A 12936-nucleotide genomic window follows, 5' to 3' on the forward strand; every position below is an offset into this window, starting at 1 on the left:
ACCTGTCAAGAGGCCAGTTTTTTTCTGTATGTTTTCTGAGCGGTGCCCTGCACGGTCCACAGCATCCATTCATCTTTTTTTACCTCTCATCTCTCTACTTCTCTATGAATCAGATTTGGATTTCTGAATGTCAGAATGTTGCCTTCATTAGTGTCCTGAAATCCACTGCAAAGAATTTCTGCTTACATTTCACTGACGCCCTGTTTCTTTTCCCAGGGAGGTTCTGCTTGCTTCCATTTTGTATGTGAAGGTGCCCTCAGCTCTTTAGAAGGCAAGTGCAAGATGAATTCAAATGTAATTATTCTTAAGAGTTACTCTACAGGACAGTGCTGTGAACCAGGGAAGGCTATGTAATGGAAGCTTTTATTATAATGACCAGCCTCACATGATACATTGCAGTTATGTGCTCTAACTCAGAATATTTTCAGCATTAGCTACGTTTATTCTGAGTATCGGCTTTTTCTTAGGCATCCCTTTTCATTATCTGATTCATATCTCTCATTTGTGATTTTAGTGTGAATGACTGAATATTCTCTGAGTATAGTAAATATAACAAAACTAGCACCTTAATCATGTAGTGAGACTTGTTCTTTATTGTTTTCTATCTTAATTTTATCCTTGTATATTTTGGAATATGGACCAACTGCTTCTATACCTCAGGATTGGTTTTTGTTGAGACCCCAAAGCATGCATGTGCGGACACACACACACACACAAATATTTGTATACAATATTTACATATAAGCTGGCATTTGCTGTCTGGGCTTCGAGTTACATTTGAAGTCCGTGTCAGTCTAGCCACTACAACTGGCTTCTTTCTGCTCTCACGTTTACTCTGACAAGAACTAGATGGTATCATATGGAAGGAGAGGTGTCATGAATTGTGGCTAGTTTTGGGGAAACTCATCAAGAGACCGTGACCCGATTTATTGTGGGATTTGATACATGCGATGGAGGCCACAGAAAACATTTTTAGTGAGTATCATGAATTTTAATTTGGGTTTTGGTCTTAGGAAGGTGAAGTTCACCCTCCAGTTCCCATATGGACCAATTTCAGATACTGGGAACAGATGTTTGCAAAACCTTCCAGGTCCTGGGTAGATTTGTTACCTCCTCCCATGAAGCCAACCGCATCCCTTTTTAGCATTTTTGAGTTGTAGGGTGAGAAATGGAGTTGGTTAGGCCAAATATCCCTCTCTTGTGCCACACTGTATCCTGAACACCGTTCCGACTTGGCACTGACTGCAAGGCCATAGTTTTAACACTGTGAGTGAAAGTGTAGAATCAGAGCGCTTCGTTTCCAGTTCTGGCTCGGCTACTTTCTAGCTGTGTGAACCTGGAGAAATCACTTAACTTCTCCGAGCTTCAGTTTTCTAACGTGTAAAATGAGAATAAAGTGTCTAGCACACAGGGTGGTCATTAGTATTAAATGAGATATTATGTACGATGAGTTAGCATAATAATGTGTGGTATGCGCTCGTTAAATGGCATCTATCACTATTACGTCTTTACCTGTATAGATCCTGAATTCTTTTGTGTCTTACTTTCAGAGCTTGGCAGCTGCCCTCTCCACCTGTTTGTTGAGCTGAACTAATCGATTGGAGTTTGATCACACCGTGCCCGTGCTAGATAAAGCCAAGGAACTAGTTAGGTTTGGACATGTTGGTGGATTGCTTAAATTCATGCCACTTGCCTCAAAGGACCTTGAACAAGAGCATTTTCTTGGTTCATTGCAAACCTATCACTGGTATTAGAAAGCAGCTCAAGGGCATATGAGGAAGGGTCATCACCTCTGTGGAGGAAGCATCACCTGTGTTACTTACTGACTTGTTGCTGTAATTCGGAGCTAAATAGATTTTAGTCAAGTATCTCAAGAGTCAGTATCTTTAAGAGAACACAACTATATGCGGAGTTGCTAGGGAGTTATATGACAGAAGAAAGAGTGCTGCAGTGATCTGTGATGATATTTTTCTGAGTTTACTTTTACTGAGTGTCAATAAAGTTCTGCACTATTGAACTTAAACAGGAAGAGACTGGTCATGAAAAGCCCATTATCCTAAGCTAGGTGTTACTAATCTCTTTGTCTTTGCTAACATTATAATATGCCGCACTGTGCCAGGCTTGTAGCACAAAGCATCAGGGTTATATATGTGTTCTGGGATGTGGAACGGCCTGAGAAAGACCCTTGGAGTTCTAGCTTGTCCAGTGATTGAACTGGACTGTGAAAATGTCGCAAAGTGCCTCTATTTTAATGGCTCTTGATACAGCTGTCTTTTGATTCCTTCCCTCTAATTGCTCCTTCCTGAGAGTCCCGTATCTCTCTCCTGTTAATAGTTCACTATCTTTACGCAAGGAAACTTGCTAAGTGTCTTGGGAGGTGGTGACATTCACTATTTTTGAACTCAAGGTATTAGAAGAAAACTACTGTGGTATTATTCACAGTAGCCAAGATACGGAAATAACCTAAGTATTGTCAGTGGATGAATGGATGAAGAAAAAATATACATTATGGAATATTATTCAGTCTTAAAAAGGAAAGAAACCCTGCCATTTGGAAAACATGGTTGAACCCGGAAGATGTCATGCTAAGTGAAAGAAGCCAGATACAGAAGGACAAATACTACATGATTTCACTGTATGTGGAATCTAAAACAGGTGAGCTCTTAAAAGCAGAGAGTAAAATGGTGCTGGTCAGGGGCTGGGGGTTGAGGGAAATGCGGAGATGTTGGTCAAGGGGCACAAAGTTTCAGTTATGCAGAATGAGTAAGTTCTGGACACCTGATGTACAGCACGGTGACTATAGTCAATACTATATTGTATACTTGAATTTTTTTGGGGGGGAACAAAATATATTTTATTTCAATGATACTGGTACAGTAAGGCCCAGAAAAGCCATGGGGTTGCATACTTGAAATGTGCTGAGAGTAGATCTTAAGTATTTTCACCACTTTCACACACATGAAATGGTCACTATGTGAGGTGATGGAAATGTTAATTAGCTTGAAGGTGGCGATCATTTCACAATCTACATGCACACCGAAACATCACATTGTGCACGTAAAATGTATACACTTTTTATTTGTCAATTATACCTCAGTAAAGCCGGGGACACAAGAAGAAAACTGCATAGATCCCATATTAGCTTTCCTTTCACGACTGGTGCTTAGGCCTGTGTACGTGGGGTATACAGGAGGTTTGGGGACAGTAAAAAAGTCACGGAAATTCAAGAAAAAGCATTAAGTTTTTAAGAACAAATGGCTCATGTTCCCAATATAGAACAAAACCTTCTTATCACTGCAAACTTTCCACTATGATAACAGATATGCAGAGCTTTTGTTCTGAAGAGAAGAGAAGGATAGCTAGGGGTGTAAAGAGTACTTATCAGTGGAATTAATTTATTATTAATTAGCTTAGTGTAATTATAATTAATTATTAATGGAATGATTATTGTCCTCCATCACATAAGGAGTCTTGTCATCTCAGAGTTGGAGGAAATGGTAAAAGCACCGAGTCCCTGCCAGAGGGCAGAGCAGTAAAGCTGGAAGGCGGTAGAGCTTCCCAGGGCTGTAACATTTGTCCTGCATTGAAATCCTTGCTTGGTCACTTACTGACTGGATAACCAGTGATCCAACTTCTCTGAGTCTCAGCTTTTTTTATTTATAGAAGAAGGAGACTAATAGTTATTTTTCAGTGTTATGCGGAGTCAGTGTGCCAGTATATAATAGTAGTATCCTGTCACACGCTCTCTCAGGAAATCCTCAAGTAGCTTAAAACAAAACAATACAATCAGAAAGAGCTTCCCAGTTTAAATCAATAAAAACAATAAAAACCACACATCATAATATTTTGAAGATAAATAGAAGTCAACGCATATTTAAGTATTAGCATAATGCAAAGAATTTCAAGTATTCTTAGTAGTATAGCATGTGAAACATGGGATGTGAATAGCATTTTTGCTTTATCTAAAAATATCAATGCTGTTAACTACTTAAAGTTTTTAGAACATGTCAATACTACAAAATCTGATAATTTGTAGTTTCTTTAGGTTTATCTATATACACAATCAAATAACCTGTGAATAATGGCAGTGTGGTAAGCAGAATAATGACCCCCCCCCCCCGCAAAAATGTCTATGTCCTAGTTCCTAGAAACTATGGATATGGTATGCTATATGCTGAAAGAGAATTGAAGTGGAAGAAAAATTAAGTTTGCTAATCAGCTAACCTTAAACTAAGGAGATTATCCTAGATTATCCAAGTGAGATAAATGTAATCACAAGTGTCCTTAAAAGAAGGAGAGGGAGGTGGAAGTGGGAGAACCAGAGAGGTGATAACATCAGAAGGACCTGGTTTGATGTTGCTGGTTTTGAAGACAGAAAAAGGAGCTGAGGAATGCAGGCAGACACTAGAAGCTGGAAAAGGCAAGGATACTGATTCTCCCCTAGAGTCTTCAGAGAGGAATGTTGCCCTGCCAGCAACTTGGTTTTAGCCCAGGGAGATCCATTTAGGAGTTCTGAAATATGGAACTGTAAGATAATATATTTGTGTTGTTTCAAGCCACTAACTTTTGGTAATTTGTTACAGAGGTCATAGAATATGAATACAGGCAGTTTTGTTTCTTTCTTTTCAACCCTTTTACTTTATTTTTTCTTTTCTGATTGCATTGGCTGACACTTTCAATACAATATTTAATAAAAGTGGTGATATTAAATATCCATTTCTTGTCTTGATTTTAAAGGGAATGTTTTAACTTTTTGCTATTAAGAAAGATGTTTGTAGATTGTGGTGATGGCTTCATGAATGTATATGTATCTCCAAACTAATCAAGTTATAAACATTAAATATATGCAGCTTTTTTAAAAAAGATTTTATTTATTTATTTGACAGAGAGAGACATAGGGAGAGACGGAACACAAGCAGGGGGAGTGGGAGAGGGAGAAGCAGGCTCCCCGCTGAGCAAGGAGCCTGATGTGGGGCTCGATCCCAGGACCCTGGGATCATGACCTGAGCCGAAGGCAGACGCTTCACTGCCTGAGCCACCCAGGCACCCCATATGCAGTTTTTTGTATGTCAATCATACCTTAATTAAGTGGTTTTTAGAAAAGACAGATGTTTACTGTATCAGGTTAAGGAACTCCATTCCATTTCAATTTTTATCAGGAGTACCTATTGAATTTCATCAAGTGCTATATCTTTATTTCCCCTTTTTAATGTTTTATATTTCTCCCCCTTTTCTTCTGTCAAGAGCATAATATAATTAGGCTTTCTTCCCTTTCTTGTATTTTTGGGAAAGTTGATGAGCTAGGGAGGAAAACAGTTTTTTCAAAATTAATAAATCCTTTAGCCCCGAAAGTAGAAAAGATACCTTTACTGTGGTGGCGTTCTCAGAGCAGCACCAAAATTGTTAGATTTGTGAAAGAAGAGAAGTGAGAGCTAATATGGCAATAAGTTATGCACTGTAAATTATGGGTAGTAAGCTTAAAACAGCAAATAGTGCAAAATATGCAGCTAAAATTTATCCAAAGATAAATTCTCTTGTCAAACATCTTCCCCAGTTTTCCCACTATCACTTGCTTTTGTGTGTGTGATTGTTTTTATTTTCTGAATGGAGGCAGAATTGTCCAGGAAACTCCATGGTTATTGCACCCCAACATGCCTAAGATATTTGCTACTTTGTCCATCTACCAATGTTTCAGCCACAGGTGGAGTCAACAACTATTTCTTCCACAATCTGACCATTTCAGTATTCCTACTTTTTCAATCAGTGGCTTGACATATTGGCTCAATATAAATATGGCTCACCTTCTTTCCCTTTTTTCATGTTCCAACCTCCCCTTTAATTTGCAAGTACAAACTCATAATTTAGCAAGAGAAGTTCATTTCTGGTTGAGTGCCTATTATGTACTCTGCTGAAACACATTTCCCAAATGGAACTTTATTACTCTTGGATCTTGTCATTGCCCTTGAATGATGGATTTGGGTCAACACTGAAATCAAGTTCCAATCCAAGCTGAGAAATGAATCCTAGTACATTTTAGGGTGGAGATATGAGAGGGGATTGAAGGTAGCAATGGGGAGTGGAAGGCAGCTATGCTCACCACTATACCACCAACGCGCAATGGGGAGTGGAAAAGGGTGCCAAATAATGAGGCGTTACCACTGGAGATAGCTTTGCATAGAGTCACTCTTTGGTGACGGGAGCATAGCCTGCATACCTGAGCTATGGCAGGTTTTGAGTGAATAGGTCAAATAATGCTGTACAGCAGCAGTGTCCAAACTGTTCTATGGAAACTGTATCTTTTATCCCTTTCCTAGACATTCCAGTTCATATTCTTACATTTAATGACCTTATTTGTGGAATACCCCCTACTATTCCATAGTACATCTGTTATCTGGAGAATATAATTTGGACCAAAAAAGAGTGAGGAATAGTTTCTCTAAGTCTTTTTTGCTGTCACTATTTAGTGTTGATACTATAATTAGAAAGAGAATAGAAAGAGGAAAATGTGTGGGCGCCTGGGTGGCTCAGTTGGTTAAGTGACTGCCTTCGGCTCAGGTCATGATCCTGGAGTCCCAGGATCGAGTCCCGCATCGGGCTCCCCGCTCGGCAGGGAGTCTGCTTCTCCCTCTGACCCTCCCCCCTCTCCTGCTCTCTCTCTCTCATTCTCTCTCTCTCAAATAAATAAATAAGATCTTTAAAAAAAAAAAAAGAAAGAGGAAAATGCGTATAGAATTATGTCCTTTGTAATAAGGGATTCCCTGTTATCATGTTTGGAACAATGGGATAGTCACACCAATTTTAACATGAATTATATGCATACTGTTGTATTGCATAGCCTCACACTCAGTTATTTATATTATCCTTGGATAGCTTGTTCTGCATTCCTTTGGGTAATTGCTTTCACTCATATGTTTATTCAACAAATATTTATTGAGTGTCAACTATATGCCAGGCATTGTGCTGGAATGAAGGACATAAGAGCAAACAACAAAGATATACCTCTCTCTTTATGAAGCAAAACCATGTCAAAAGTGCTATGATAAATGACATACAAGATGCAAAGGGAGCAGAGAGGAGAGATGCCTAATCAAGATCTGAGGATCTAGAGAAGTTTCCCCAGAGCTAGCAATGTCTAAACTGAGACTTGAAAAATTGTCAGGAGTTAGGGAGATAAAGTGGATTTTTAGTTTTTTTAAAAAAAAAAGGATGAAGAAGTGGCAGAGATAAGACCTGGAAGTGATGGAGAAGAGCCTGGTTGAAGAACTGAAAAATAAGTACAGGCTGTCTAGATAAAGTGCAAGGGAGAGAATGATGAGTGGTAAGCCTGGAGAAGTAGATATGGGCTGAGTATAGAGGACCTTGTAAATCAAAACAAGAAGTCTGAAATTTATTCTGAGAGAAGCAAAGAGTTTCCATTTAAAGAGTTTTAAGTAGGGAAAGATCATTCTGGCTATTGTGTAAGGTAAGACCAACTACAGTTGATCCTTGAACAACACAGATCTGAACTGCGTGAGTCGACTTCATGTGGAATTTTTAAAATATAAATACAGAACTGTAAATATATTCTCTTTTCATTAAGATTTTCTTAACATTTCCTTTTCTCTAGCTTCCTTTATTGTGTATATACACAGTGTATAAGATATATAACATACAAAATATGTGTTAAGTGTTTATGTTATTGGTAAGCCTTCTGGTCAACAGTAGGCTATCTGTAGTTGAGTTGTGGAGGAGTCAAAAGTAATTCACAGATTTTCCACTATCCGGAGGTTGGTACCTCTAAGTCATGCATTGCTCAAGGATCAAGTGTATTATAAGATTTGCTACTAAAGTAATACTGGTAAGAGATACAAGTTACCTGGTTCTCACCATGGAAATGCTATGAAGATGATAGGTCTGGTATATATTGAGCCAGGAGAATCAGTTGGCCATGGGGAGAAACTGGGGATGGTGAGGGAGAGGGTTGAGTCAGATATCACGGGTAAGTTTTGGTGTTGCCAACAATGTGAGTGGTGATCCCACTCCCTGAGATATGGAGCACAGGAAGGAGAACACGGTCAGGAGGCAAAGGGCAAGTTTGGTTCTGCGCATACTGAGTTTGAGGTGCACATCTGGAAGTATGCAGATGTAATCAAAACTGGAGTTTGGAGAGAGATTGGGGCATATTGATGGTAACTCAATTTGTAGGACTTTAGAAGTTTACTACGGGAGAGTGTAGTTAGGTGGACTGGTGGGGCAGAGCTTATCGGTGGATTGAGGAGTTAATGGGTGGTGAAGAAGTGGGTAGGCTGGGTATATAACCAACCTCCAAGCTCTGAAGGGGAGGCAGCAACGAGAGAGGGCAGCAGCTAAAGGGGTACATGGCGTTGAGGAAAAGCTTTTATAAAAACAGAAGATACCTGAATATATTTAAATGTGATTGGGATGGAGTCTGAAGAGAATAAGTCGGTGTAACAGAACAAGATCTCTGCAAAGCCTGGGGTGGAAGTGGAGCATCTGGAACAGAGGTTAGCCTTAAGTGGGAAGAGTGACATTATTTTCTATCATAATAGAAGTGAAGAAAGAGATTAACGGTAAAGATACGGGCACATTTTCTGTCTTGGTGGAAGGATTTGAGGGAGTCTCTTTTGTGGATTGTTTTTCTTCTGTGCATGCAAGACCAGACACAGAGAGCAAGAAGGGTGGAGATTAGAGAAGAGGGGGAGAAGTTTGAATTACCCATCTTCACTAAGGAAACACAGATTGTTCGTTGTTGGTAGTTGTTGAATGCACAGGTGAATTTGAAGACTTTGAATTTATGGTGAGAACAATCTGTATTCCCATGTGATTTTCTCCCATGACACTAAGCAAACTAGACCAGGTAAAGAAATAGAGAAGATGGACAGATGGGTTATTATGGGAGTTGGCTTTTCTCAAGTGGGTGAATGGAAGAACAATTAGATAATGGAGTTATTGGCATCATCGCAGATGAAAATTTGAATTGTGTAACCTAAGTTCAAGAAGAGAGGCAGTGGACTTGTGTGGGACCTAGTAGGGAGGGGGCTGAGAGATAAAGGGAACGGAAGTTGTGTAGGATTCCAGAACAGATATAGTGGGAGTTTTGGGGTGGGAAGTTCTGGCAGGGTAAGGGAGAGGGCTCAGAGTGAGATGTTTCAATATATTATTCCCAGAGTTGGAATAGTTCCAAGAATTGACAAAATCAGTGTGTCAGAGGAGGGGGTGGCAGAACTGAAGGTGCAAAAATTTATTAAAAATGAGATCTGAGGAGATAACGGACTAATGTGTGGGTTACACTGCCCATGTTGACATTGAAGTCACCTTTGGTGACAGCAGCACCAACAGTGAAGAAGATCACCATGAACAGGGTGCCAAAGTCTTCAGTGAATGTAGGGGAATGCCTAGGGGCCAGCAGACACTGTATTGAGGAAAAGTAGAGTGTGGGGAAAAGATAGTCATATGAGCCTCAAAGAAGTAGGGCTTTGTATCATATAGATGGAGGATTAATTGTCTGTTACTGGCAATGAGGAGCATTGTGGATGCTCAACTTTCTTTCTATCCTAAAGGTATGTGAGGGCTGTTGGAGAATTAGCAGCTTCTACTTGAGAGAATTGCTGAAGAGCAAGCTGAGTTTTAGTTGATATTGATGATGAGAGAAAATTTCCAAAAATGATTCACAACAAAAGGAAGGTTGTGACCCTCATATTAATGCCACCAACATTCCATTAAGATAGACTAGACTAACAGTCCTTCTCAAAGAGTGGACCCTGGACCAAAAGCATTATCACTACTGAGGACATTGTTAGAAATATAAATTCTGAAGTCCAATCTCAGACCTATTGATTCAGAAACTCAGGGGGCGGGGCCAGCAATGTGTGTTTTCAGAAACTTTCCAGGGGAGTATGATGAATGCTGAAGTTTGAGAGTTCCTGAACTAGATCTAGCTTCCTCATATGGAGGGGCAATGGAAAGATAAGAAACACAAATTGAGAGAAAGAAGATTTAGAAGGTAAACATTTGATATTTAAATGGTTGACAAACCAAGTGTACCACACAGAAGTTCAAATAGTCCCATAACAAAACCATGGTTCCCAGCTTCACCGCCTGCTCTATAGCCCTCAGCAATCATGTGTTTCCCTGCTGTTTGCTCCTAATCTCCGTAGAGGTAATTCAAATCCTCTCCACTTTCTTTAAACTTTGAATCCTCTCTAGCCACTTATTAGATGACACTGCACCTACTTCATACATATTTTTAATTTAGACTTGAAAAAGATTTTTTCTTTAAGAATCTTTAGTTTAAGAACTACTTGGAAGGCTAGGAATTCGCTGTGTGGACTGCTTTACTCAATGTGTATATTGATAAAATTGGTAAGTCCGAGTGAGTTTTGTTGTTGTTGCAACTTTTGTCATTCATTTAAAAATATTTATTGGGGGGTACCTGGGTGGCTCAGTTGGTTAAGTGTCTGACTCGATCTCAGCTCAGGTCTTGACCTCAGGGTCATGAGTTTGAGCCCTTCATTGGGCTCCACATTGGGTGTGGAGCCTACTTAAAATTTTTTTTTTTTTTATTGGGAACCTCCTATGCGTTGGGTTCATGTTTGGCTCACCATCTAGTGGAGGAGACAGACAAACATATACTTATTAACAATTGGATATGTGGTTTAGGTGACAAGTAAAATTATTGGAGCAGAGAGGTGGAGCATCTAAAGTTGGCAGGAAGGGGTTTTTAGTAAGTTGATGTGTGTATTGAGTGTTGGAAGAGCAAGAGTCTTTTAGATGGATAGTGGGGATGGGAAGGGAGACAATTTCTGGCCTAGAGAGCAGCCAGAGGGATCCTCAAATAGTTTAAGATGGAAAACCTTTGGGTGAGAGTTTCTGACCAGCAAGACATGATGTTATAAAGTGAGGTAGAGTGTGATCCCAAAAGGCTCTTGTTGTATACCAAAGTAAGTATCTGCATGATAATGGGGGACTACTGGAAGATTTTAAGCAAGCAAATGGCATGATTAATATTCTCCTGAAGAGCTGTTCTCAGTGGTTTTTGGCACGTACACTTGGCTTACACTGAGGAACATTGTAAAAATCTGCTGTTATGTTCATTATAGGGATGCCCTAAAAGACAGGATTTTGTATAAGAAATCTCACATAAGTAATTTCTTACCAATCAGCTTTGATTCTTTTGAGAAAATACTGTGGTATATTTTCACTTTATGGATGATGTAAACATGTTACTGACTTATTTCTCTTTTTTCTATGAACACTGTGAAGCTCAGAGCCATAAAATTTTAAATCTTATATCCTTTCATCACAACTTTCTTTGTGATCTTGAACTTGGTTTAGACATAGTTTTCTTGGTTATTTTTAAACATATATTTTACTTTCTTTATAAGCATTCTTTTAATTTGCCTCAAATTCTATGTGAAATGAAATGGGAGGATGAACTCACAAGTAAATAAGACATGGCCATATTTGCTTTCTTTGAATCATCACCTTCAGGGTGACATAGAGTTTGAGGTGGAGAGGAGGTGGTTATTAGAGGCAGGGAGGCCAACTAGAAGGCTTTTCTAAAAGTCCAAGGGAAAAATGGGGGGAGGGGAGATGAACCAAGGCAATAGTAATGGGGATGAAAAAAAGGGGGGAGTGGATCTGAGAGACATTTAGGAAGTAGAATTGAAGGGATTGGTAATGGATTAGATGCTATGTGAGGGATCGGGTCGGTGACAAGAAGTAGGCAGTGTCCAGAATGGTTCTGAAGTTTCTACCATGTTTGCTTAGATGGCGGGGGGGGGGGATCGTATGTTCACTCTAATATGAAGTCTGGAAGAGAACCAGGTGTGTAGGTGAAGGTGATAAGCTATGTGGGTACATGCCCATCACAGTTGGTCTGGAAGTTGGAAGGAAATCTGTGATGGAGATAAAAACTTGGATTTCATGGGAATGAACAGGCTTTCCTAGAGTGTGTCAGAGAAGAGCAAAAGCAAAGGAAGGATGCAGGTCAGAGTTCTGAGGGTCACGATTTAACAAGCAGGGAGAGGAGGTAGAACTGGCAAAGGAAAATGAGGAAGAAAAATAGGAGGAAATATGAGGAGAGGGACATGGGGACTAAAGAGAAGGGTGTTTAAGAGGATAGCTGTGGACAACTACATCTGGTGGTGCTGGTGAGGGCAGGAAAGACGAGGACTGGGAAGTATGCTCTTTTAGTCAGGACTGGGAAACAACTGGTGACTTTAGTGGAGGCACTCAGTCGTTCATTATTCAATACATTTACGTGATTACTATGTACTGCATTTTACTCACACAATGATTGATTCGATGTGGTAGAGCTAAGAGTCAGTTGGTATAAGGAAGCTTAATTCACCAAAATGGAGAATCCTGGAAAAAAAAGTGAGTTTGGAAGGGAAGCCCGACCTAGAGGCATAACCTAATAAACAGAAAGTGCTAGTTGTTGTTGTAATTGTTGTTGTTTTAATAGAAAATCACCATAGCTAGTTATGTGCACTAAGTTGAACAGTGACATTACAGTATGGTAGAAGAATAGAACAAAATTTTTTATGGACTGTGTTTAAATCAGAGAAAACAGGCCCAGGTGTTCATGAACATCAATAAAGCTTTATAACAGTACAATTCATTACCATAGTTTGGATTAATATTGTAATAATTACACACTTTTTACATTATGAAAATAAGTCATAAATAGTGTAAAAATAATTCTGAAGATCAACTTCTCACAAACTAGGAACCCTGAAAACAAGTTAAAAAAGCAAATAAAAACAAATTAGAAACTGAACACAATGCAATTATCTCCAAACTGCACATCAAAAACCGCACGTCTTTTGATTCAGCACTATCAGCTGGAGAAATTATAACGAAATTGAAATAAGAAGTCAAACAGGGAGAATTCAATCTTTCAATTATGTACACTATTGAGAATATCAGGTTTGT

This window comes from Mirounga leonina, unplaced genomic scaffold (genome assembly GCF_011800145.1).
Source record: "Mirounga leonina isolate KUSES-001 unplaced genomic scaffold, KU_Mleo_1.0 Mir_357, whole genome shotgun sequence".
NCBI classification, from domain to species: Eukaryota; Metazoa; Chordata; class Mammalia; order Carnivora; family Phocidae; genus Mirounga; species Mirounga leonina.